Here is a 26876-nt window from a genome sequence, read left to right on the forward strand (position 1 = left end):
GGAAAGCAGTGGAAGATAGCCTAAGTGCTTAGGCCCCTGAACCCATGTGGGAAACCCAGACAAAGTTCCTGGCTTCAAATTGGCCAAGCCCTAGTACTTGCAGACATTTGGGTAATGAACTGTGGATGGAAGATCTTTCTCGTTCTCTCTCTCTCTCTCCCTCTCCCTCTCCCGCTCTCCCTCTCTCCCTCCCTCCCTCCCTCTTTCTCTACTCTGCTTTTCAAACAAATAAATAAATCTTTCACAAAACATGTTATCAGATATCGTTGGTCATTATGCCCCCAAAACCCATAGAAATAGGTTATAGTCAGCATCTAAGTTAGCAAAGGAGTCCATGTGACCCTCAAAATATCTGTTTTTCTTAAAGGGTCCAATCAATCAATCAATCATTTTTCTACATTGACAGCCAAATACCATTTCTTTTGAAACCGTTTTCTTCTCTCTTTCTCCAAAAGGAAGCTTATGCTTTGAGAATTGTTTTTCTGACTGAAAACTGAAGGCACACTGGCTTACTGAGCAGAGAACCCCGCTTCACTTTCCATTCAAGGTCCATATTTGGAGACCAAAAAAGATGATTAATCTCTATCAATTCTGAATGAGCCCTGAGTCCATTATTTATTAATATTTAAGGTGTCAACAATTGCCCACTTCTGAATCAAAAAATGACTCTCACAGAGTTTATCTTCATGATGATCTCCAATTGCCAGACACAGCAGTCTTTGGAATATTGAACAAGCTAATGAAGGTGCCAAAGTGATACACTGTTGCATTAGCAGCAGAACATTAAGCACAGAGTTCTTCAAGTATGTGGTTATAAGCACATATCCTCGATCCTAATAAAGAAAGAACAGAACTTCTCAATATCTCACTGCAACAGTTAATAACATTAAAACTCCCCAAACTAATGTCATAAAGTTGAGAGAACAATGCATCACAGAAAAAATAAGGGCATGTGGTAATAGTTTATTCTCCATAGCTTAACCAGTATGCTTTTTTCAATATAACTTTCTGATTAAATTTTCCGATGATTTGAATGTGGTTTTGTATTGAAGAATAGCTTGGTACATCTGCTTGTGCATATTTAAGTACAAAAATACAAATATTATTATGCAATACATTTAATGTTCAGTCAGTTGGATTATCTTCTTATCTAAGCTTAATGACTATCTGAGAGACAGAGAGAGAGAGAGAGAAGAATGAGAGAGAGAGAGAGGAAATGCTGTTTCGAACTATAATTGATAGTTAATAGGATATTTTGTTAATATCCAGACATGATTCAACTCCACCTATAATTTTATACTGGAAACAAAAAGAGTGCTTTATGTTATATTAATTCTGAACAATTTTTATTGTTTATAATAATTTTATAATACTCTCTGTAAAGGTAATAATGTGTGTCATTTTCCATTTGGTTTCTACATTCTATCTAATCAGCTTGTGAATAACGAGGAGCATTATGAAGTAGCAATGCAATCTTCAATACACATAGAAGCAGACAGCTTCACAAATCTGCCTGCCTATTACCTTTAGTGAAGCTAATAATCAGAAGTGCCTCTTCTAAAAAGTACTGCAGATTATGGCTTCAGAGAATGCAGATTGCATTTTAGAGAACTGCTATACATAACTGTTCTTGAAGGTCAAAATAACTGATAGCAGGAGATATGTTGCCCAGGGGAAGGGAGGTTTTTCATAGCTTGCAGAAGCCCATGAGGCTGTAACCCAGCATTATTGTATGTGATAGGACAAAACCAAGAGATGCTTACCCAAGAAGGGGAGGAACTTATAATTGGTTACATTTAACCAATTATAAGAAGCCAATAAAAATTTTTAACATTTTCACATACATTATTTTACTGGTTGCCAACTGTGTGAGGATAATTCAAAAAGTTCATGACAAATGGAATTACCTGACAAATTTATTTTGGTGCAAAAGAAGTTTGAAATGCATACATAGATTTTTTTTTGTAGTATGCATTTTCTCTGAACATTTGACATCCCCTTATATTGAACAGATTTTTCTTTGCTGTTTATAACAAAAAAATTACAAATTAGTGCCTTTTTTTTTTGGCTAAAAGTCCTGCTCAGTAGAGCAGGCTAGTATTAGTATAAGAGATCCACAACAATCAGGTATTCACAGTATCTTAATGCTCTACTTTTCTCAACATGCTTTTTCAATTCATAACTCAGAATGGCTGCAAAAGCTTCAGTCACAACTTCTGCATTCCAACCAGCAGGATAGGAGCAAAAAAGGAAGGCTCCATACTTTTTCTTTATCAGCCTTCCTAGGTGTTGCACATTTCATTTACGCTTGCATTCCATGGGTTGTAACACAGTCTCATGTCCACTCCTAGTTGCATGGGAGGTTATAGAATGAAATAATTGGTGAGTCAGCTCTGCAGCCTAGTGAAAGCTACTTGCGCATATAAGAAATTGAGAATGAATACTGAAAGACAATTAGCAGTCCCTGTCACAATAACAGTGAATGGAACACAAGTGACCACACAGTTGAGGCAAAAGGAGCACAAATTCATGTTTATCCCAAACATTAACTATAGATAGAACTAACAAATATATATTCTAAATAAATTCAAAAATATTTTGGGATCTATGCATAGGTTTTCAATAATATACATTATCTTGAACTTTTCAAATTTCAAAATTTTTGAACCCAAATAATCCTGTTTTAATTCTGTTTTCCATGAACTTTCTAAAAATACCCATATAAGCTGTTATATAATAAAATGTAAATGTATTTTGAGGTATTCTTTAATTATGGACAGCATTTTTATCACTGGATGTCTTCCCAATCAATAGATATTTTTTCATACCAACTTCATATTGGGAATAAAAAACTGAAGCTGGGGCCGGTGCTGTGGTGCAGTGGGTTAAGGCCCTGGCCTGAAGCGCCGACATCCTATATGAGCACTGGTTCTAGTCCTGGCTACTCTTCTTCTAATTCAGCTCTCTGCTATGGCCTGGGAGAGCAGTAGAAGATGGCCCAAGTCTTTGGGCCTTTGCACCCACGTGGGAAACCTGGAAGAGGCTCCTGGCTCCTGGCTCTGGAGCAGTGCAGCTCTGGTCATTGCGGCCAATTGGGGAGTGAACCATTGGATGGAAGACCTCTCTCTCTGCCTCTCATCTCTCTGTGTAACTATGACTTTCAGGTAAATAAATAAATCTTTAAAAATAAACAAATAAATCTTAAAAAAAAAGAAAACTGAAGCTTAGAGAGGTAAAATTATCTGCTCAAAAATTAGGCAACTAGCCAGTGGAGGACCCGAAACCTCTAAAAGTTTATATGAGTCCAAACTTTATATATGTACACTGTATTACAGAATGTCTAAGCAAGCAAATTTTCTCATGAAGTTTCTCATGCACAATCTCACTTGTACACCATCTTCTGTACTAGGCTAACTAAAAAAAGTATATATTGTGCAAACTTTGTTATACCTATTCTAAAGGCATATACACAAAAGCACAAAAGATACCAAGATGGGGAATAGTTAGAGTAAAAGCTCTTACTTTGACCATCAAGGTCTCATAGCCACAGGGTAAGACTCAGGAGATTCACAGAGACTGACAAGGGCTATCAGGTTCAGACAATCAGCAGTTCGGGCCACTAATCTAAGGATTAGCGATCTCAGCTCATCACTTGAGGCCTAATTTTTCATTCCACTCTCAATCTGAAAGCCAAAACTCAGGATAATATACTGGACAGTGTCATGTTTTAGATTCAACAGGTTTGAATATTCACTCAGTCAAGCACTAGCTGTTTAAACCAAAGCCAATGTTGTTTAAAATGCACTTATTCCTATATGTTAAACGTGTAATACAACTAACACATCTGAAGGAGTCACTATGTGCCAGGCACTGTGTTAACTGCTTTATAAGCATTTCCTTTTAATCCTCATGCTAAGAGTAAATGCTATTTTTAACCTCACTTTATAGATGATGATAATTAGATTGGAAACGGTTGAGTGATTTTCCCAAGATCATGCAATTAGTAAGTGGCAGAAAAAAATTAAATTAAAGGCCATTGTACTTCAAGGCATTAAACTGCACTGCTCATCACTGTGGCTGTTTGATAAGGGATATGGTCAATTCTAAACTATGCTATAAGAAAATTGTGTTTTGGGTAGCATGAAAAATGGAGAACTGCAAGATCAGAGATAAGCAGTTCAATTATAAGACTTCTGTGGTAGAATTATAGCAGTGGCATTGGAGGAGGAGACAAATGTACAGCAGTCATTGCCACTATAACTGCTATAGAACCAGAGAAATGGAGGGCAGGTTAAATGAGGGGGGCATATTTCTGGATTCAGAAAGTAGGGAAAGGGTGAAGTCAATAAAAGCAGAAGTAACACCCAAAAGGAGGATCCTAAATCACCTTTGGTGTATGTGTAGCAGGTGGTAAGCAGAAAATGGATAGGGGGTAAGAATTCAATTTGGTTGAGCAATCAGAGAAATGCAAATCAAAACCACAATGAGGTTTCACTTCACCCCGGTGAGAATGGCTCACATTCAGAAATCTACCAACAATAGATGCTGGAGAGGATGTGGGGAAAAAGGGACACTAACCCACTGTTGGTGGGAATGCAAACTGGTTAAGCCACTAAGGAAGTCAGTCTGGAGATTCCTCAGAAACCTGAACATAACCCTACCATACAACCCAGCCATCCTACTCCTTGGAATTTACCCAAAGGAAATTAATTTGGCTAATAAAAAAGCCATCTGAACATTAATGTTTATTGCAGCTCAACTCACAATAGCTAAGGCCTGGAACCAACCCAAATGCCCATCAACAGTAGACTGGATAAAGAAATTATGGGACATGTACTCCATAGAATACTATACAGCAGTAAGAAACAATGAAACCCAGTCATTTGCAACAAGATGGAGGAATCTGGAAAACATCATGCTGAGTGAATTAAGCCAGTCCCAAAGAGACAAATATCATTTGTTTTCCCTGATCGGCGACAACTGAGCACCAAAGGGGAAACCTGTTGAAGTGAAATGGACACTATAAGAAACAGTGACCTGGTCAGCTCTTGTCCTGACTCTAGATGTACAATGTAATACTTTATCCTTTTTAGTATTTGTTGTTGTTGTTGTTCTAGTACTCGTGGTTGAACTCTTTAGTTAACACACAATTATTCTTAGGTGTTTAAATTTTAACTGAAAAGTGATCCCTGTTAAATTTCAGAGTGGAAAAAGAGAGGGAGGAGATGTACAATTTGGGACATGCTCAATCAGACTTGCCCCAAATGATGGAGTTAGAAATGTGCCAGGGGATTCCAATACAATCCCATCAAGGTGGCATGTACCAATGCCATCTCACTAGTTCAAGTGATCAATTTCAGTTCACAATCGATGGCTCTGATAGGTCTAAGAGTCAAAGGGATCACACAAACAAGACAAGTGTCTGCTAATACTAACTGATAGAATCAAAAAGGGAGAGAAAGATCCAACATGGGAAGTGGGATACACAGCAGACTCATAGAATGGCAGACGTCCTAAACAACACTCTGGCCTCAGAATCAGCCCTTAAGGCATTCGGATCTGGCTGAAGAGCCCATGAGAGTATTGTAGGCAAGGAAAGCCAAGACACTATGGAAAAGAAAAAAAAAGAAGAAGAAGAAGACCTAAATGAAAGATCTGTGTGAGTGAGATCCCAGTGGAAAGAACGGGGCCATCAAAGAAGGAGGTACCTTTCTCTGAAGGGAGGAGAGAACTTCCACTTTGACTGTGACCCTATCGGAATGGAATAAGATCAAAGTCAGCGAACTCTAAAGGCTTCCATAACCCTGGCAACTCATGACTAGAGCCTAGGGAGATTACTGACGCCATGAACAGGAGTGTCAAATTGTTAAGTCAGCAACAGGAGTCACTGTGTACTTACATCCCATGTGGGATCTGTCCTTAATGTGTTGTCTAATGTGCAGTGATGCTATAACTAGTACTGAAACAGTATTTTTACACTTTGTGTTTCTGCGTGGGTACAAACTGATGAGATCTTTACTAATTATATACTGAATCGATCTTCTGTATATAAAGATAATTGGAAATGAAAAAAAACCCTGGTGTTAATTGGAAATGGCATAGAAAATTAATTAATTTTTTAAAAAATATTATGTAGGATCTCTGTCTTTAATGTGCTGTACACTCTTATTTAATGCTATAACTAGTACTCCAACAGTATTTTTTTTTTCACTTTGTGTTGCTATATGGGGGCAAACTGTTGAAATCGTTACCTAATATATACTAAACTGATCTTCTGTATATAAAGAGAATTGAAAATGAATCATGATGTGATTGGAAGGGGAGAGGGAGCGGGAAAGGGGTGGGTTGTGGGAGGGAGGGAAGTTTTGGGAGGGGGAAGCCATTGTATCCCAGAAGCTGTACTTTGGAAATTTATATTCGTTAAATAAAAGTTTAATAAAAAAAAAGAATTCAATTTGAGGTATGTTTAATTTGAGTTGTTGGTGTTGGACATATACAATTAATAAATATATAAATGTCGGAGGCCACCCGACAAACCACACGGAGACACGCAGCACTCAGTCAATTCATCACCACGTTTATTGCCTCGTCGCGTTCCAAGCCAAAGTAGGGGGCCCGGCAATGAGGGACTGGAGGCAGTCTCCCTGGGGAAACCCTTCAGTCTCCAGCAGCGAGCACACAGAAAGACAAGGATATATACTCCAGGCCCCATACAGATAACATTCATTGTGTGCAATCATGCATAGCACAGGAACAGAGCAAGTTTACAAAGTAGCAATGATCAGGGTACAAGCTCTGCAGATAGTGCAAAGAACATCATAAACCTTCATCAGAAGTCACATCCTGCCTGCAGGAATATGGGACGAAAAATCTTGGAAACAGGATTAGATAAGGGACAGCCTCAGCCTGCTGCATCTCATGTCGGGCCAGGGCCACTAGCCCCGAAATATAAACAGCTATTTTTCAGTTAATAGAATAGGAAGTTAATACATTATTTTTAAAAATTCAGCTGTATAATTAAAATACTATGCAGAATTAACTTGTCAAAAGAGAAGAAAAGACATAATTTAAAGTGGTTGACAATCCCTCTTCAGCATATCTCAGAGGGCCATTCTGAGGATTTGAGGAGCCAGATATGCTAGTGCCTCCCAAGCTACAAAATGTTAGACAAATGGGAATAACGGCATGATATTAGGTCTGTCTAGCAGGTAGATAGATGGACACTGAGGGCCAGTTGCAAAAGTACAAAATTGGTTTAAATGTTAAGAATCTAAGAGTTGTTATCACACAGGGAGTCTACATAAGGGGACACATTTTATTTATTTTTATTTTTTTTTAAAGTGACATTTATTTGAAGGGGAAAGATAGAGACATAAATAGAGATAGAGGAGAGAGAGAGAGAGAGAAATCTGCTGATTTCACTCCCCAAATGTCTGCAACGTCCAGGCAGGACTGGTCCAGCCCAAAGCCAGGATCCCAGAGCTCCATCCAGGGCTCTCATATGGGTAGCATAGGTCCATGCACTTGGGCCATTCTCTGCTGCTTTTCCCAGGCAAATTAGCAGGAATCTGGATTGGAAGTGGAACAGCAGAGACTTTAACCAATGTTCTGATACAGATTGCCAACATGGCAGGTAGCAACTTAGCTTGCTGCACTGCAACAGTGGCCCCACACATTTTGTTGTGTTGTCTACCTTACTCATATAACTTGAAGAATAATCAAATCAGAGACAAGAAATATGAATCAAAGCATAACTGGATTGCAAACATGATTTTATAATTAACCTCCCCAGTGTAGCATACCTCTTAAAGACACAGGATAGTCAGAGTTTCAGTTTATTGGTATATTAAGAAGAAATGTATCTTTTGTCCCTGACTACTTAGTGACTTACAATGCAGGAGGTATCTCCTAATAGGTGTTCTTTCTTTTGAAACCATAGGTAATGAGAATGAGCTAGAAATACTCCATAAATGGGATTCTGTTGGTTTAAAAATAAGAATTCCAGAGTGCAGGAGCTCTACAGGGATGATTATTACATGGGCAGCAGGAGTTAGCACCCAGTTGAAAGTATATCTTCTAGCTGCATAATGAAAAAGTAGAAGGTAGAAAGTCATCATTATTTAAAAGTGCATGGCATAGCCAAATGGATAGGGTCATTTTCATAATGTCTCTGTGGGTTATGAGCCAAATCTTTCTTAATAATATGAAAAAAATGAAAATGAGAAAGTTACTCAGTGTCCTGAAGCTTCTAACACAGCAACTGCACAACTGGCTAGGGATAATACCCAAGTGTTTCTAAACTATCTGTATCTGCACACTAAAATAAAACATTTCACAAAAATGTCTACTGACACTATTGCAAAGGCACTTCTGTTCAAGATCGTCAATTCCGAATCTTACTTTAAAGACAAGAAAACTAAGAGTCTGTGAGAGGAAACAAATTGCCTATGGTCACAAATCAAGAGAGGAGTAGAGTCGAATCTGAAACCCAGTTCTATTTACAGTTCACTCCACAGGCAGGTCTATAATTATTGATATTATATATATTTTTTCCTATCAAGTCTTCTAAAATCTGAAGTGTGGGTTGCAAAAATGTGTTCTACAACAAAAACAGATAGAACTAAAATTTGTAAGTGTGTGTCTGGTATGCCCTCCACCTATCCAGCAAGAAGAATGGGCAAAATTAAACTGAATTGAAAAATCAAAAGTTTAAAACTGCAAGTAACTCTTCCAGTTGAGACAGCTGTGTTATCATTTGTTCCCTTGTTCTTGATACAATAGGATGAAAGAAACACAAATTCACTCAAAGTAACTCAGTGAATCCACAATTGGATTGAAGTTTAAGTTTTTAGAGAATACGAGGCCCTGTGCCCAAAGGTCTCTTATTTTTCAGACTTATTTACCATTCTGAAAACTACCTGACTGAGGATATTGTTCAAAATAGAGGATATTTTAGGAATTCATAAAATATCTTGTAGGAATAATATGAGGAAAGCAAAAAATTCCTGATTTCTCAAGCTAAAGAGTAACCTCATTATAAGTATTTAGCTATTTTAAGAAAATAATTTTAAAAAACAAGTAAGTCATTATTACCAAAAAATTATTCTGTGTTGTGTACCTGAGGAAAATATATGTAAAATTCTATGAATTTAATAATTTCAAACACTGTAAGACAGTTATGAAGACCCAGAACACAATCAATTTGGGATCTTCTTACAGTGCTAAATAATCACTTTAGTTTTTTTTTTTAAAGACTCATTCATTTATTTGAGAGGTAGAGTTACAGAGAGAGAGAGAGAGACAGAGAGAAAGGTCTTCCTTTCACTGTTTCACTACCCAAATGGTCCCAATGGTCAGAGACGAGCCAATTAGAAGCCTGGAGCAGGGAGTTTCTTCCGAGTCCACATGAGGGCTCAGGGTCCCAAGTACTTGGGCCATCTTCCAGTGCTTTCCCAGGCCATAGCAGAGAGCTGGATCAGAAGAGAAGAAACTGCGACAGGAACTGGCACCTATATGGGATGCTGGCATTGAAGGCAGAGGCTTAACCTACTACACCACAGTGTTGGCCCCATTTCATCTGTTTTTCACACTAAAATGATCAACTGCTTCAGCATCAGGCAGAGATGGCAGTATTTCCCCTAGCAAAGAATCAGATTATTTTCATGCTTTTTTGCAACCTAAAATGAAAGTATCTTCAAACAACAAGCATCCATTAGGAAAGGAGGATTTATGCTACAGAATTTTAAAGGTTTAGGCTTGTTGTAATTGCTGTTAAAATTATAGGCCAAAGAGGACTTTCATTGGTGCCAAAATGATGGAACAGAGACCAAATTTACCTTTCTCCCTTGAGCAACTAAAGAAGAAAAGAATAAAACATATTCAACAAAGGCTTTTAGACATTGAATATCTGAAAAATGCAGTTAGTGGTGCTAGAAAGGTGAGGAAACAATTCAAGTGAGTCCTAAAAGCACCCTAGCTGCCTGAAGAACTTTTCCACTATATACCTCTAAAAGGAAGAACCTGGGCAGAGATCAATAATATCCCTAAACTGAGGAGAAAGCACTGAAAAACCCAAGTACACAGCAACTAGAGTTTGCAGGGGAAAGCGGCAGAGGCTAAATTCATGGTAAGTAGAGTTTAGAGGTGAGGGAATACCTTCTTCTACTTTAGACCCCAGTGAGTCTTGCTGCATTTTTTCCCTAAGGCATGAGTTCCATACTCAGAGACACAAACTGAGAATGTGAGAGGCTACCATTCCACACAATACTGAGTATATGAGTTCAGTTTTCCCAGTGGGGAGTAGCCATCCATTTGAAAAGGAATCTCTAAAGATTTTCAAAACAGTTGACTTTATCTGACCCACAAAACTGGCATTATACTCAAATGTGAAAGACAATGGCCATCTGGAGAGTGAACCAGCAGATGGAAGACATCTCTCTTTGTCTCTACCTCTTTCTGTAACTCTGTCTTTAAAATAAATAAATTAATTAAAAAAAAAAGAAAAAAAAAAAAAAGAAAGACAATGTTTTTCCCCATAGGATCAAGAATAAGACAAGCATATTCACTTCTCTTCAACATTTTAATGGAATTTCTAACCAGAATAATTAAGCAAGATAATTAAATAAAAGGCCTCCAAATTTGAATGAGAAAATACTATTAATAATAGTAGTATTAAAGAATTCCTGCAGTAAAGAATTCAATTTAAAAACCTAATTCAACAAAGTTGCAGCATAAAAGAATTAACACCCCCAAATCAGTACATTTCTGAAAATATTAATGAACAATGAAAAATAATACATTACATAAGAATATATTTAGCCAAAGAGGTGCAATTTTTGTATACTGAAAATTTGAAAACCCTGCTCATGGACATTGAAGATCTAAAGAAGTGGAAACATATTGGATAGATCAGAGATGTAAAATTGTTAATAAGGGGGTACCACCCACAGTCATTTGAGGAGTTGTCAATGCAGTCTCTGTCAAAACCCTAATGACATTTGTTGCATAAACAGAAAAGCTGATCCTCAAAATCATATGCAATGACAATGGTTTCTGAATAGCCAAAGCGATCTTTAAAAGCAAGAATGAATTTTAATAACTTATATTTCCTGATTTCAAAACTAAGAAAAGCCATATAGATCAATAGAATAGAATGGAGAATCTAGAATAAGCCTTCATACTTATAATTAATTTTCAGGGCAGGTGTTTGGCTCAGTGTGTAAGATGTCACTTGAGATGCCAGCAATCCAAATTGGAGCACATGGCTCAATTCTTGGGTACTCCTCTTCCAATTTCCGCTTGCAGGTAACATGCACCCTCAGAGTCAGTGAGTGAAGGCAATTGCTTGGTTCCCTGATCCCAATGTGGGAGACCCAAAAGGATGTCAAGGTTTCTGATTTTGGTCTGGCCTGGACCTATGTGTCGCAGGCCTTTGAGAAATGAATCAATAGATGGAAGATCTCTGCTTCTCTAATTCTCTGTTTCTCTGCCTTTAAAGTAAAGTGAAAATACATTAAAAAATAGTAATAATTGATTTTTAACAGGGATTCTGAGGAATTCAGTAAGAAATATATGGTCTTTCCATAAATGGTCCTAGAATAATTGGATATCCACGTGGAAAACAGTAAAGTGGTGCAACTATGTCACACCATAGACAAACATTAACTCAACAATGAATCAAAAATCTCAGTGTAACAGCTAAAATTATGAAGCACTTAAAGGAAAATATAGGTGCCAAATTATGATCTTAGTTTGGTGGTTTGGGCGATGTTTTCTTATAGTGACATACAGAAAAACACAGAAGTAACACAAGGAAAAATAAATTGGACAATTATAAATTTTAAGCATCTTTATCAAAGGACAGCATCAGGAGTGTGAAAAAACATCCTACATAATGGAAGAAGACATTTTCAACTCATATCTGATAAGGATCATATGTATATATATATATATATATATATATACACATATATATATAATATACAAAGAATACTTACAACTCAAGAAAAAATGATAAAATTAATTTTAAAATAAGCAAGGGACTTACATTTTTCTACAAAATTACACACGAAAGTCAGTACACGAATGAAAAGATGTTCAGCATCATTAGTTATTAGGAAAATACGAACCAAAACTACAACCACTTCACATCCACTAATATGGCAAGATTGTCAAGGGTATAGAGAAACTGGAATAATCACATATTGCTGGTAAATGTAAAGTGACATGAATGCTATGGAAGGCAGCTTGATGGTTTCTTAAAGAGTTAACACAGTATGACCGTGAGACTCAGAATTTGCATTCCTATATAGTTATCTAAAAGAATTGAAAATAGGTATTCAAACAAATAGTTGTACATGTATGTTCCTATCAGCACTAATCACAGTAGTGGACAAGTGGAAACAAATCAAATGATTATCAATGGATAAACTGGTTAGCAAAATTTTGTGTATCATACAGTAGAATATCATTAAGCCACAAAAATGTCTCATATTGTTACATTCTACAGCATGGAAGATTCATTACTCCAAGCAAGAGAAATCAGGCACATATCCAGAAATGGCTGGGTCCAAAGAACCAAAAAGGATATTAGTTGTTTCTAGGGCCTAAGGAAAATGGGGAGTGACTCATCAGGCTTAGAATTTCTCTGTGAGGTGATAAAAAATTTTTAAAAATAGATAAGAAGTGATGATGGCACAATATTGTGAGTTTATCAATTACTACTGAATTATATATACTAAAATGGTAAATTTTATGTTACATAATTTTTATCTCAATAAAAAAGAAGTTACATTGGGACAATAAGACCACATCATTTTTATAAACTAGTTTATGCATTGCAAGTTATTTTGTGGTTCACCATATACCTCTCTTTCTCTTCATATTCCATGCCCAATTGATAAATTCTGTCTATGCTTCCTTTGAAAAGATTCTAGTTTCTTTTTTCCTCTACATATCATAGCTCAGGTTTAGGGCTTCATAACCTCAATGTGCAATGGCCTTTTCTCTGGTCCTTTGTCTATTCTCTCACCCCTCCAAATCATCTTACATTCTTTATTAGGTTAATCTCACTGAATACCATTTTTAATTGTATTAGTCCCTACCCTCCCATAGAGAGCCTTCATTTGAACTCCATTGCCTACAATTTTTTCAGTTGTAATATACAATTAGAATAATATGCTTAGTAAGGTTGTTGTGTGAATCAAGTTAGGCTGGCCTATTTTATAACATATTTTGACTACCAATGGAATATGGCTCTTTGTTTTTGAGAAAGAAGGTTCATTGTAGGACCTAAATGATAATGTCGAACATTATCTGAAACGAGGAGAAAAGCAGATATCAGTTTCAGACAATTCTTTGTGTGATATGTATGGGAAAAACATCCTATTTTTCTCTACACAATGAACACTTTCTGTCCAAATGCGACTTTTCCCCACTAAATGGCTCCTAATCTCTAGAAACCAACTGGGTGTCCTATAATTCAGTTCTGAAACTCACTACATGGAATTAGTTCAGACCTCACAATTTTTTTTTTTTGGACAGGCAGAGTGGATAGTGAGAGAGAGAGAGAGACAGAGACAGAAAGGTCTTCCTTTTTGCCGTTGGTTCACCCTCCAATGGCTGCTGCAGCTGGCGCATCTCGCTGATCTGAAGCCAGGAGCCAGGTGCTTCTCCTGGTCTCCCATGGGGTGCGGGGCCCAAGGACTTGGGCCATCCTCCACTGCCTTCCCAGGCCATAGCAGAGAGCTGGCCTGGAAGAGGGGCAACCGGGATAGAATCCGGCACCCCGACCGGGACTAGAACCCGGTGTGCCGGCGCCGTAAGGCGGAGGATTAGCCTGTTGAGCCGCGGCGCCGGCCCCAGACCTCAGAAATTAAGGATTCAATCCCACAAAACTGCTCCTACTACATATGCCAACCCCAATTATTGAATCATGAAATTATCCATACTTCTATCTAACTTGCATATAAATGAAGAGTTCCCATTACACCTTCCTCAGATTTGTGATAGCTCACAAAACTCAGGAAAATACTATCTACTGGTTTATTATAATGAATATGAAAAAGGATACAGATGACCAGCCAAATGAAGGGGTACATAAGGTGAGGTCCAGAAGAGCTCCAAGTACAGGAGCTTCTAGCTATATGGATTTGGGGTACATCACTCTTCCAGCACACAGTTATATACCCCAACTCAGCTATCATAATACCACACTATTGGGATAGCTATGGGGATCTCATCAGGTCGATGTGATTGATTAAACTACTTGCTATTGGTGATTATGCTTATCTCCAGTTGCTCTGTGAAGGTCGAGGGATGAGGCTGAAATTTCCTAGCTATCCCTAATCAAGAGATGGTACAGGAGCCCTCAGCCACCAGGCATCTCATTTTCACCCAATAGACATTACTTTGGAGATTCATAGGGTTTTTGGAGCTGCATATCAGGAAAATATAGGTACTAAATTTTATGGCCGTAGTTTGGGCAATGATTTCTTAGAATAACACACACACACACACATACACAAACACTTCTGGGATAAATCCCATTTGATCACAATGCATGATAGTTTTACGTGGTTTTGGATTTGGTTTTGTTGAAAATTTTTGCTTCTATGTTTATCAAGTATATAGGTTTGTAGTTTTCATATTGCATATTTGTTCAGTTTTGTATCAAAATGATTCTGGCATCATAAAAATAATTTAGCTAAGTTTAATCCTATTCAATATTTTAGAATACCTTGAAAAATACTGGAGTTAGTTCAAAAGCACAATGAAATATTTCTCTATCCCTGTCAGGATGGCGATTATCCAGAAGACAGAGTAACAAATGTTGGTGAGAATGTGGACAAAGGGGAACACTTATTCACTGTTGGTAGGAATATAAATCAGTGAAGTCACTCTGGAAAACCATATGGAGATTTCTTTAAAAGCTAGAAACAGTCTTGCCATGGGATCTAGCAATCCCATTATTGGGTATATAAGCAAAAGACCTGGACACATTGTATCAAGTTACTGACACTGCCATGTTTGTAGCAGCATTGTTCACAATAACCAAAATATGGAATCAACTGAAGTGTCCATCATCAGATGAATTGGTAAAGAAAATGTGATGTCACACACACACACATGCACACACACACAACGGGATAACATTCAGCTATAAAAAAGAATAGACTTCCATAATTTGCATCAAAATGATTGAAACTGGAGGACGTCCTGTTTAGGCAAATAAGCCAGACACAGAAAGACAAATACAATGTGTACTCCCTTATAAGTGGGAGCTAAAAAGAAAAAGAAAATTAAAAAGAAAACCAAAAAGTAAATATATTTGTGTGTCAGTATTGCTGTAAATACAATTTAGCCAAACCTTGCTCAAATTTTTTGTCAAATTGTTACTATTGATATACTGCTATAATTGTATTGATATTGATCACTTTAAAATATACTGTATATTAGTGACGTTGATATATTTTAATTTGATTTTTGTTTATAGTTCTTGTCTATGCTTCTGCTGAACTATGATCCTCTCACTTGTTGAGCTTTTACTTCTTTTTTTACCTTTTATTTAATACATATAAATTTCCAAAGTACAACTTTTGGATTATAGTGGCTTTCTCCCTCCATAACCACCCTCCCACCCCATCCCATCTCCTGCTCCCTCTTCCATCCCATTCACATCAAGATTCATTTTCAATTATCTTTATATACAGAAGATCAATTTAGTAGATACTAAGTAAATATTTCAACAGTTAGCACCCACACAGAAACACAAAGTATACAGTACTGTTTGAGTACTAGTTATACCGTTAATTCACATAGTACCACACATTAAGGACAGAGATCCTACATGGGGAGTAAGTGTACAGTGACTCCTGTTGTTGATTTAGCAATTGACACTCTTATTCATGACGTCAGTAATCACTCAAGACTCTTGTCATGAGCTGCCAAGGCTATGGAAGCCTCTTGAGTTCGCCAACTCTAACCTTTTTTAGACCAGGCCATAGTCAAAGTGGAAGTTCTCTCCTCCCTTCAGAGAAAGGTACCTCCTTCTTTGATGGCCCATTCTTTCCGCTGAGATTTCACTCACAGAGATCTTTCATTTAGGTCTTCTTTTTTTTTGCCAGAGTGTCTTGGCTTTCCATGCCTGAAATATTCTCATGGGCTCTTCAGCCAGATCCGAATGCCTTAGGGGCTGATTCTGAGGCCAGAGTGCTGTTTAGGATGTCTGCCATTCTATGAGTCTGCTGTGTATCCCGCTTCCCATGTTGGATCATTCTCTCCTTTTTAATTCTATCAGTTAGCATTAGCAGACACTTGCCTTGTGTATGTGATCCTTTTGACTCTTAATCCTATCATTATGATCAATTATGAACTGAAACTGATCCCTTTGACTAGTGAGATGGCATTGGTACATGCCACCTTGATGGGATTGATTTGGAATCCCCTGGCACGTTTCTAACTCTACCATTGGAGTAAGTCCGAGTGAACATGTGCTGAACTGTACATCTCCTCCCTCTCTTATTCCCACTCTTATATTTAACAGGGATCACTTTTCAGTTAAATTTAAACACCTAAGAATAATTGTGTGTTAATTAAAGAGTTCAACCAATGGTATTAAGTAGAACAAAAAATACTAAAAGGGATAAAGTATTAAGTTGTTCCTCAACAGTCAGGTCAAGGGCTGATCAAGAGCATCAAGCCTTTGACTATAATGTAATTTAAAATATGTTATCTCAAAAAAAGTCAAAATTCTTATTAATGGGATGGAAAGCAACATAAAATAAATGAATAAAAAGAAAAAATGAAAGTCACTGTCTTTAACACATCAAGGTGTTACTGAGTAAGTTGTAATCCTTTGGGTAGCATACAAGAGAGTTTAATGGCTTATTCCATCCGAGAGCCATATTCTATAATTTTATCCTTTAATTTCTGTGCAATTTGAATCACTTTAGCAAATTTTGTAATATTCACTTTGCTGATTCTGCTTCAGTTTTCACTTCTTCATGTTCCCTTATTTCTCTAGATGATTCTACAACTTCTTCCAATTCTCATTTGTTAATACTTCTTTTTTTTTGCATTTTAGTATGCTCTTTCATTTCTTCATCAATTATGTTTGTAAATCCTTCTTGACCAGCTTGTCTGGCTGCATGAATGATTTTCTAGCTTCTGCATCAATCTCAAGAAAGCCTTTAAAATTATTCACAACTTCATAAGTTCTTCCAGCAGGCATTTACAGTTTCTGGTTATAATTCATCCACTGCAGCTTTGATGAACGTTATTGCATTAGCAATAGTAAATAATTTCTAGCACTATGTTTTTTCAGGAATGGGACCCGCATCAATTGCCTATTGAATGATATCAAATACCAGTCAGATGAATGTGGCCTTGACAAATCAAACAATGTCCTAGTCAAGGAGCTCAAGCTATGATATTGTTTATGGAGGAAAAAATACAACCATAACATTTTTGTTTTCATAGTAAACAGATTCAGGAGGACCAGATGCATTGTCTATTATTAACAGAACTTTAAATTTCAACTATCTCTTATTTCATTTTTGTTTTGGAGAATTTAGGGGGTTCTTCATTCTGTGCACTATGCCTGGATTTATCTTATGCTCTTCAGTATTGCCACATGATAGCACTGTCCTTCCAAGTCTTATGTTCTGGTGCATTCTTCGCATTTTTTGAATGTTAATTCTATTGGACATCGTCTTCCAGAAAGCTCAGTTTCATCAAAATTGAAGACTTTGATTAGATGGTATTTTCCTCCTTATTCAACTTCTCCAACTCTGCCAGAAATGTAGCAGCAGCTACATCCTCAACAGACTCAGACACTCCAGTGATTTTTGTACTATGCTGTCCAAAGATATTCCTGAATCTGTGCAAGCACTCCTTACTTGTAGTAAATGACTTAGTCTCACTGCTTTCAGAGTTTCCCTTACTGAAGTTTTCATTTAAGTTCAAAGCTTTCTGGTACAACACATTGCTGTCGATTAGAAAACATGTTCTGTTCATGTCTTCCACCCACAAATTTAATGTGCTTTCCATCTTAAATAAGTACTTACCACATTATGTGGCCATAATTTTTGCAGTTTGAGATACAACAGCAAAATATGTATGAGTTTCCTTATCTTTGTTAATCAGTCCTTACTCTCACACTCCCCTGCAAAATTTCTACATGTCAGTGATTATCTTCCATGCCAAGTTAAAATTCCATTTTCTCAATAGAATGTTAATATAGCTCATAAACTCTTTAAGAGTCATGAGCTACCCCTGGGTTCTATGGGCACTTGAATAACATGGTTACAATCTTCCTGCAAAAGAAGTGATGTTCCTCTTCCTGCTATATTCTGAAAATGGTATTTAAACTTTAATTTTTGCACGTATCAACTGCAGTTTTGTTGATTAGGATAACTAAAAAATGAAATTAATGCATAATTGAGATTGTCCTTGGAAAGATACTATTTCTATTTTTTAAAAGATTTATTTTATTTAAAAAGCAGCGGCAGAGAGAGAGAAAGAGAGAGGTCTTCAACACGCTGCAACTCTCCAAATGGCTGCAATCAGATGTAGGGTACTGCTTTCCCAGGCCATAGCAGGGAGTTGAATTGGAAGTGGAGCAGCCGGGACTCAAACCGGTGCCTATATAGGATGCCAGTGCTACAGGAGGCGGCTTTACTTGCTATGCCACAGCTCTGGCCCTGATACTGTTTCTTGTAATAACTCTCTAGCCACAAAGACAAATTTCCACAAATAAACAAAGGTTTCTGAATTCATATCCTGGAAAGTCAAGCAGTGCATGAGATCAGACAAGTTCACGTTCACAATGCTTTTTGCTTGATTAAGCATGATGGTGACTAATTGGATTACACTGCCATCCAAAAATTCCTTAAATTCAACTAAAGTGAAAGAAAAATTTTGTAAAAATTATGTGCACTCACAATTCATTTTCTGTAATCAACTGTATCAGAGAAAAAACTGGCAGTAGGGACTTGAAATCAAATAAGAATTACCCTAAACCATTTTGACAGCATTAGTGATAATTAAGATGATCTTATCCAAGAACAGTAATAGAAAAATAGCTTGTTGCATGAGGCATGGTAAAGATACAATGATGACCATTTTTGACAGAAAAACACTCCTTTCTATAGAAAAAGAAAACAATTATTCTGAACACATAGGGTCTATTGGTATCCACAAACTGTTGACTTGAAAACATGTCTATACAATATGACTATCAGTCTGTAATTTCTATCAGACTATATATTAATCAGAATAATATAAGCCCAGTGACTCAAATTTTTTGTCTCAGAACAACTTCATATTTATAAAATTATTGAGAATCTCAATGAACTTTTTATATGGATTATATATGTCGGGGCTAGTGGCCCTGGCCCGACATGAGATGCAGCAGGCTGAGGTTGTCCCTTATCTAATCCTGTTTCCTGTGCTTATTGTTCTGAAGGCACAAGACTCATTCTTGCAGGCAGGATGTGACTTCTGATGAAGGTGTATGATGTTCTTTGCTCTATCTGCAGAGCTTACCCCTGATCTTTGCTACCTTGTAAACTTGTTTCGTTCCTGTGCTATGCATGATTGCACACAATGAATGTTATCTGTATGGGGCCTGGGGTATATATCCTTGTGTTTCTTGGTGCTCGCTGCTGGAGACTGAAGGGTTTCCCCAGGGAGACTGCCTCCAGTCCCTCATCGCCGGGCCCCCTACTTTGGCCTGGAACGCGACGAGGCAATAAACGTGGTGATGAATTGACTGAGTGCTGCGTGTCTCCATGTGGTTTATTGGGTGGCCTCCGACATATATATATATTGATATCTACCACTTTTGAAAATATAATGGAGAAATCTAGCAACACATTACATCTCAACATTTATATAAATATGTATATATATGTATATATACCATTTACAAACTAACAATGTTTTCATTTTTGCAATCTCTTTAATATCTGGCATAATAAAAATGGGTGGAATGTTTTATTTGATACTATATTCAATATGTTTCAAAGTAGTTTTGGCTATAGTATATGAAGAAAATGTGATTTCACATGTATATCTAATTAGAAACATGAGGAGTATTTTAACAGCCTTTTAATACAATTACATATATTGCTCTTAAACATCATGCATTATTCAACAAGAGAAGTTTCTTGCTATTGTTTTTAAATTTTATTCAAGTCAGACAAGTTTCGTGTATTTCATATATACAGATTTAAGAACATAGTGACACTTCCCACCCTACCCTCCCTCCCACCATGTGTCAAACCTTCTTCATCCTCCAGCTCCAATACCCAATCTTAATTTTTACAAAAATCTACTTCCAGTTTACCTAATGATCATAACCCCTGCACTAAGTAAAAGAGTTCAACAAACAATATGGAGAAAAAAACACTGTTCCTCTATGGAAAAGACAAAGGGTGTAAACAATTAGTGAATCTCAAAATGTCCATTTGACTCCAATAAATGACATTTTAGGTACCCTGTTAGTTACTTTGGATCAGGGAAAACATGATATCTGTTTTTTGGGAACTGGCTTATTTCACTAAGTATAATGGTTTCTAGTTGCATCCATTTAGATGCAAAATACAGGATTTCATCTTTTTAAAGCTGAGTAGTACTCCGTAGTGTATATATACACCATAATTTCTTTTTTTTAAAATTAAACTTTTATTTAATGAATATAAATTTCCAAAGTACAGCTTATGGGTTACAATGGCTTCCCCCTCCCAAAGCTTCCCTCCCACCCACAACCCTCCCCTTTCCCGCTCCCTCTCCCCTTTCAATCACATCATGATTCATTTTCAATTCTCTTTATATACAGAAGATCAGTTTAGTATATATTAGGTAACGATTTCAAGAGTTTGCCCCCATATAGCAACACAAAGTGAAAAAAAAAATGCTGTTGGAGTACTAGTTATAGCATTAAATAAGAGTGTACAGCACATTAAAGACAGAGATCCTACATAATATTTTTTTAAAAATTAATTAATTTTCTATGCCATTTCCAATTAACACCAGGTTTTTTTTTTCATTTCCAATTATCTTTATATACAGAAGATCGATTCAGTATATAATTAGTAAAGATCTCATCAGTTTGTACCCACGCAGAAACACAAAGTGTAAAAATACTGTTTCAGTACTAGTTATAGCATCACTTCACATTGGACAACACATTAAGGACAGATCCCACATGGGATGTAAGTACACAGTGACTTCTGTTGCTGACTTAACAATTTGACACTCCTGTTCATGGCGTCAGTAATCTCCCTAGGCTCTAGTCATGAGTTGCCAGGGCTATGGAAGCCTTTAGAGTTCACTGACTTTGATCTTATTCCATTCCGATAGGGTCACAGTCAAAGTGGAAGTTCTCTCCTCCCTTCAGAGAAAGACACCTCCTTCTTTGATGGCCCCGTTCTTTCCACTGGGATCTCACTCACAGAGATCTTTCATTTAGGTTTTCTTCTTCTTCTTTTTTTTTCTTTTCCATGGTGTCTTGGCTTTCCATGCCTACAATACTCTCATGGACTCTTCAGCCAGATCCGAATGCCTTAAGGGCTGATTCTGAGGACAGAGTGTTGTTTAGGACGTCTGCCATTCTATGAGTCTGCTGTGTATCCCACTTCCCATGTTGGATCTTTCTCTCCCTTTTTGATTCTATCAGTTAGTATTAGCAGACACTTGTCTTGTTTGTGTGATCCCTTTGATTCTTAGACCTATCAGAGACATCAATTGTGTACTGAAATTGATCACTTGGACTAGTGAGATGGCATTGGTACATGCCACCTTGATGGGATTGTATTGGAATCCCCTGGCACATTTCTAACTCCATCATTTGGGGCAAGTCTGATTGTGCATGTCCCAAATTGTACATCCCCTCCCTCATTTTTCCACTCTGAAATTTAACAGGGATCACTTTTCAGTTAAAATTTAAACACCTAATAACAACTGTGTGTTAATTACAGAGTTCAACCACTAGTACTAGAACAACAACAACAACAACAACAACAAAAACAAATACTAAAAAGGATAAAGTATTACATTGTACATCTAGAGTCAGGACAAGAGCTGATCAGGTCATTGTTTCTTATAGTGTCCATTTCACTTCAACAGGTTTCCCCTTTGGTGCTCAGTTGTCGCCGACCAGGGAAAACAAATGAAATTTGTCTCTTTGGGACTGGCTTAATTCACTCAGCATGATGCTTTCCAGATTCCTACATCTTGTTGCAAATGACCGGATTTCATTGCTTCTTACTGCTGTATAGTACTCGATGGAGTACATGTCCCATAATTTCTTTATCCAGTCTACTGTTGATAGGCATTTGGGTTGGTTCCAGGTCTTAGCTATTGTGAATTGAGTTGCAATAAACTTTAATGTGCAGATGGCTTTTTTATTAGCCAAATTAAGTTCCTTTGGGTAAATTCCAAGGAGTGGGATGGCTGGGTTGTATGGTCGGGTTATGTTCAGGTTTCTGAGGAATCTCCAGACTGACTTCCTTAGTGGCTTAACCAGTTTGCATTCCCACCAACAGTGGGTTAGTGTCCCCTTTTCCCCACATCCTCTCCAGCATCTATTGTTGGTAGATTTCTGAATGTGAGCCATTCTCACCAGGGTGAGGTCAAACCTCATTGTGGTTTTGATTTGCATTTCCCTGATTGCTAGTGATCTTGAACATTTTTTCATGTGTCTGTTGGCCATTTGGATTTCCTCTTTCGAAAAATATTGATTGAGGACCTTGGCCCATCTCTTAAGTGGGTTGTTTGTTCTATTGTTGTGGATTTTCTTGATTTTTTGTAGATTCTTGTTATCAACCCTTTATCTGTAGTATAGTTTGCAAATATTTTTTCCCATTCTGTCGGTTGCCTCTTCACTTTCCTGACTGTTTCTTTCGAAGTACAGAAACTTCTCAATTTGATGCAATCCCAAATGTTAATTTTGGTTTTGACTGCCTGTGCTCCTGGGGTCTTTTCCAAGAAGTCTTTGCCTGTACCTATATCTTGCAGGGTTTCTCAAATGCTCTCTAATAATTTGATGGTTTCGGGTCGTAGATTGAAGTCTTTAATCCATGTTGAGTGAATTTTTGTGTAAGGTGAAAGGTAGGGGTCTTGCTTCAGGCTTCTGCACATGGAAATCCAATTTTCCCAACACCATTAATTGAATAGGCTGTCATTATTCCAGGGATTGGATTTTAATCTTTGATCAAATATAAGTTGGCTGTAGATGTTTGGATTGATTTCTCGTGTTTCTATTCTATTCCATTGGTCTATCCATCTGTTTCTTTACCAGCACCATGCTGTTTTGATAACAACTGCCCTGTAGTATGTCCTGAAATCTGGTATTGTGATGCCTCTGGGTTTGTTTTTGTTGTATAAGATTGCTTTGGCTATTCGAGGTCTTCTGTGTCTCCATATGAATTTCAGCATCATGTTTCCCAGATCTGAGAAGAAGGTCTTCGGTATCTTGATTGGTATTGCATTGAATGTATAAATTGCTTTTGGGAGAACAGACATTTTGATGATATTGATTCTTCCAATCCAAGAGCATGGAAGATTTTTCCATTTTTTGGTATCCTCTTCTATTTCTTTCTTTAAGGTTTTGTAGTTTTCATCATACTTGGTTATGTTTATTCTAAGGTATTTGATTGTTTTTGTAGCTATTGTGAATGGGATTGATCTTTGAAGTTCTTCCTCAGCTATGGCATTGCCTGTGTATACAAAGACTGTTGATTTTTGTGCATTGATTTTATATCCTGCTACTTTGCCAAACTCTTCAATGAGTTCCAATAGTCTCTTAGTAGAGTTCTTTGGGTCTCCTAAATAAAGAATCATATCATCTGCAAAGAGGGATAGTTTGACTTCTTCTTTCCCAATTTGTATCCCTTTAATTTGTTTTTCTTGCCAAATAGCTCTGGCTAAAACTTCCAGAACTCTATAGAATAGCAGTGGTGAGAGTGGGCATCCCTGTCTGGTACCAGATCTCAGCAGAAATGCTTCCAACTTTTCCCCATTCAATAGGATGTTGGCCGTGGGTTTTTCATAAATTGCTTTGATTGTATTGAGGAATGTTCCTTCCATACCCAGTTTGCTTAGAGTTTTCATCATGAAAGGGTGTTGTATTTTATCAAATGCTTTCTCTGCGTCTATTGAGAGAATCATATGGTTTTTCTTCTGCAGTCTGTTAATGTAGTGTATTACGTTGATTGTTTTGTGAACGTTGAACCATCCCTGCATACCAGGGATAAATCCCACTTGGTCTGAGTGGATGATCTTTCTGATGTGTTGTTGCATTCTATTGGCCAGAATTTTACTGAGGATTTTTGCATCTATGTTCATCAGGGATATTGGTCTGTAATTCTCTTTCAATGCTGCATCTTTTTCTGGCTTAGGAATTAAGGTGATGCTGGCTTCATAGAAAGAATTTGGGAGGATTCCCTCTTTTTCGATTGTTTTGAATAGTTTGAGAAGAATTAGAGTTAGTTCTTCTCTAAATGTCTGGTAGAACTCAGCAGTGAATCTATCTGATCCTGGGCTTTTCTTTGTTGGGAGGGCCTTTATTACTGTTTCAATTTCTGTGTCAGTTATGGGTCTGTTTAGGTTTTCTATGTCTTCCTGGCTCAATTTAGATAGGTTGTATGTGTCCAAGAATCTGTCCATCTCTGATAGATTTCCCTGTTTGCTGGCATACAAGTCCTTGTAGTAATTTCTGATGATTCTTTTTATTTCTGTGGTGTCTGTTGTTACGTTTCCCTTTTCATCTCTGATCCTATTGATTTGGGTCTTTTCTCTTCTCTTTTTAGTGAGTTGGGCCAATGGGGTGTCAATTTTGTTTATTTTTTCAAAAAACCAGCTCCTCGTTTGGCTGATTTTTTGTAATGTTTTTTTTTGGATTCAATCCTGTTGATTTCTTCTTTGATTTTAATTATTTCTCTTCTCCTACTGTGTTTGGGTTTGGTTTGCTGCAGATTTTCTAGATTCTTGAGATGACTTGAAAGCTCATCTATTTGGTGCCTTTCCAATTTCTTGATGTAGGCACCTATTGATATAAACTTTCCTCTTAACACTGCTTTTGTTGTATCCCATAGGTTTTGGTATGTTGTGCTGTTATCCTCACTTACTTCCAGAAAATTTTTTATTTCTCTTTTAATTTCTTCTATGACCCATTGTTCATTCAGGAGCATGTTGTTCAATCTCCATGTGTTTGCACATGCTCTAGGGATTCCCGAGTTGCTAATTTCCAATTTCATTCCTTTGTGGTCTGAGAAGCTGCATGGTATGATTCTAATTCTCTTGAATTTGCTGAGACTTGCTTTATGGCCTAGTATGTGGTCAATCCTAGAGAAGGTTCCATGTACTGCTGAGAAGAATGTAAAGTCCTTAGATGTAGGATGAAATGTTCTGTAGATATCTGCTAGATCCATTTGGGCTATAGTGTCATTTAAATCTGCTGTCTCCTTGTTGATCTTCTGTCCTGTTGATCTGTCTATCTCTGAGAGTGGAGTATTGAAGTCCCCCAGTACTATTGTATTGGGGTCTAAGTCTCCCTTTAAGTCCCTTAACAAGTCTTTTAAATAAGCTGGTGCCCTGTAATTAGGTTCATATACATTAATAATCGTTATATATTCCTGTTGAATGGATCCCTTAATCATTAAATAGTGCCCCTCTTTGTCTCTCCTAACAGTTTTTGTGGCAAAGTTTATGTTGTCCGATATTAAGATGGCTACGCCTGCTCTTTTTTCATTTCTGTTTGCGTGGTATATCTTTTTCCAGCCTTTCACTCTCAGTCTGTATGCATCATTGTTGGAAAGATGAGTTTCTTGTAAGCAGCAAACAGATGGGTTTTGTTCCTTAACCCTATCAGCCAATCGGTGTCTTTTAACTGGACAGTTCAAGCCATTAACATTCAATGTGACTATTGAGAAGGAGTAACTTTGCCCTGTCATTTGCCAAAGATTTTTTCTAATATATGGTTTGAGATTCCTGTGATCTTTTGCTGTGAGGTTTCCTTCCTTTATCTTCTTTCATATTGGTGACCATGTTTCTGTGTTTCTGTATGTAACACATCTTTAAGCATCTTTTGCAGGGCTGGACGAGTGGCGACAAATTCTTTCAATTTCTGTTTGCTGTGAAAGGTCTTTATTTCACCTTCATTCACAAATGAGAGCTTTGCAGGATATAATATTCTGGGCTGGCAGTTTTTCTCTCTTAGTACCTGAGCTATATCTCACCATTCTCTCCTAGCTTGTAGGGTTTCTGATGAGAAGTCAGCTGTGAGTCTAATTGGGGATCCTCTGAGAGTAATCTGGCGTTTCTCTCTTGCACCTTTTATGATCTTTTCTTTGTGTTTCACTGTGGTGAGTTTGATTACGACGTGTCGTGGTGAGGATCTCTTTTGATCATGTTTATTAGGGGTTCTATGAGCTTCCTGTACTAGGATGTCTCTGTCCTTCTCCAAACCTGGGAAATTTTCTGCTAGTATCTCACTAAAAAGGCCTTCTAATCCTTTCTCCCTCTCCATGCCTTCAGGAACCCCTAGAACCCGAATGTTGGGTTTTTTAATAGTATCCTGTAGATTCCTGACAGTATGTTTTAGATTTCTGATTTCTTCTTCTTTTCTTTGATTTGACTGTTTCCTTTCCTGTTCTCTGTCTTCTAATTCCGATATTCTCTCTTCTGCTTCACCCATTCTGTTTTTAAGGCTGTCTAATGTGTTTGTCATTTGATCTATTGAGTTCTTCATTTCATTGTGGTTTTTTGTCACTATCACAGTTTCATGTTCTACTAGTTGTTTCATTTCATTTTGATTCCTCCTTAATGTTTCATTTTCACGCGACAGATTTTCCATCTTGTCCATTAAGGATTTC

This window comes from Lepus europaeus, chromosome X, assembly GCF_033115175.1.
Source record: "Lepus europaeus isolate LE1 chromosome X, mLepTim1.pri, whole genome shotgun sequence".
NCBI lineage: Eukaryota > Metazoa > Chordata > Mammalia > Lagomorpha > Leporidae > Lepus > Lepus europaeus.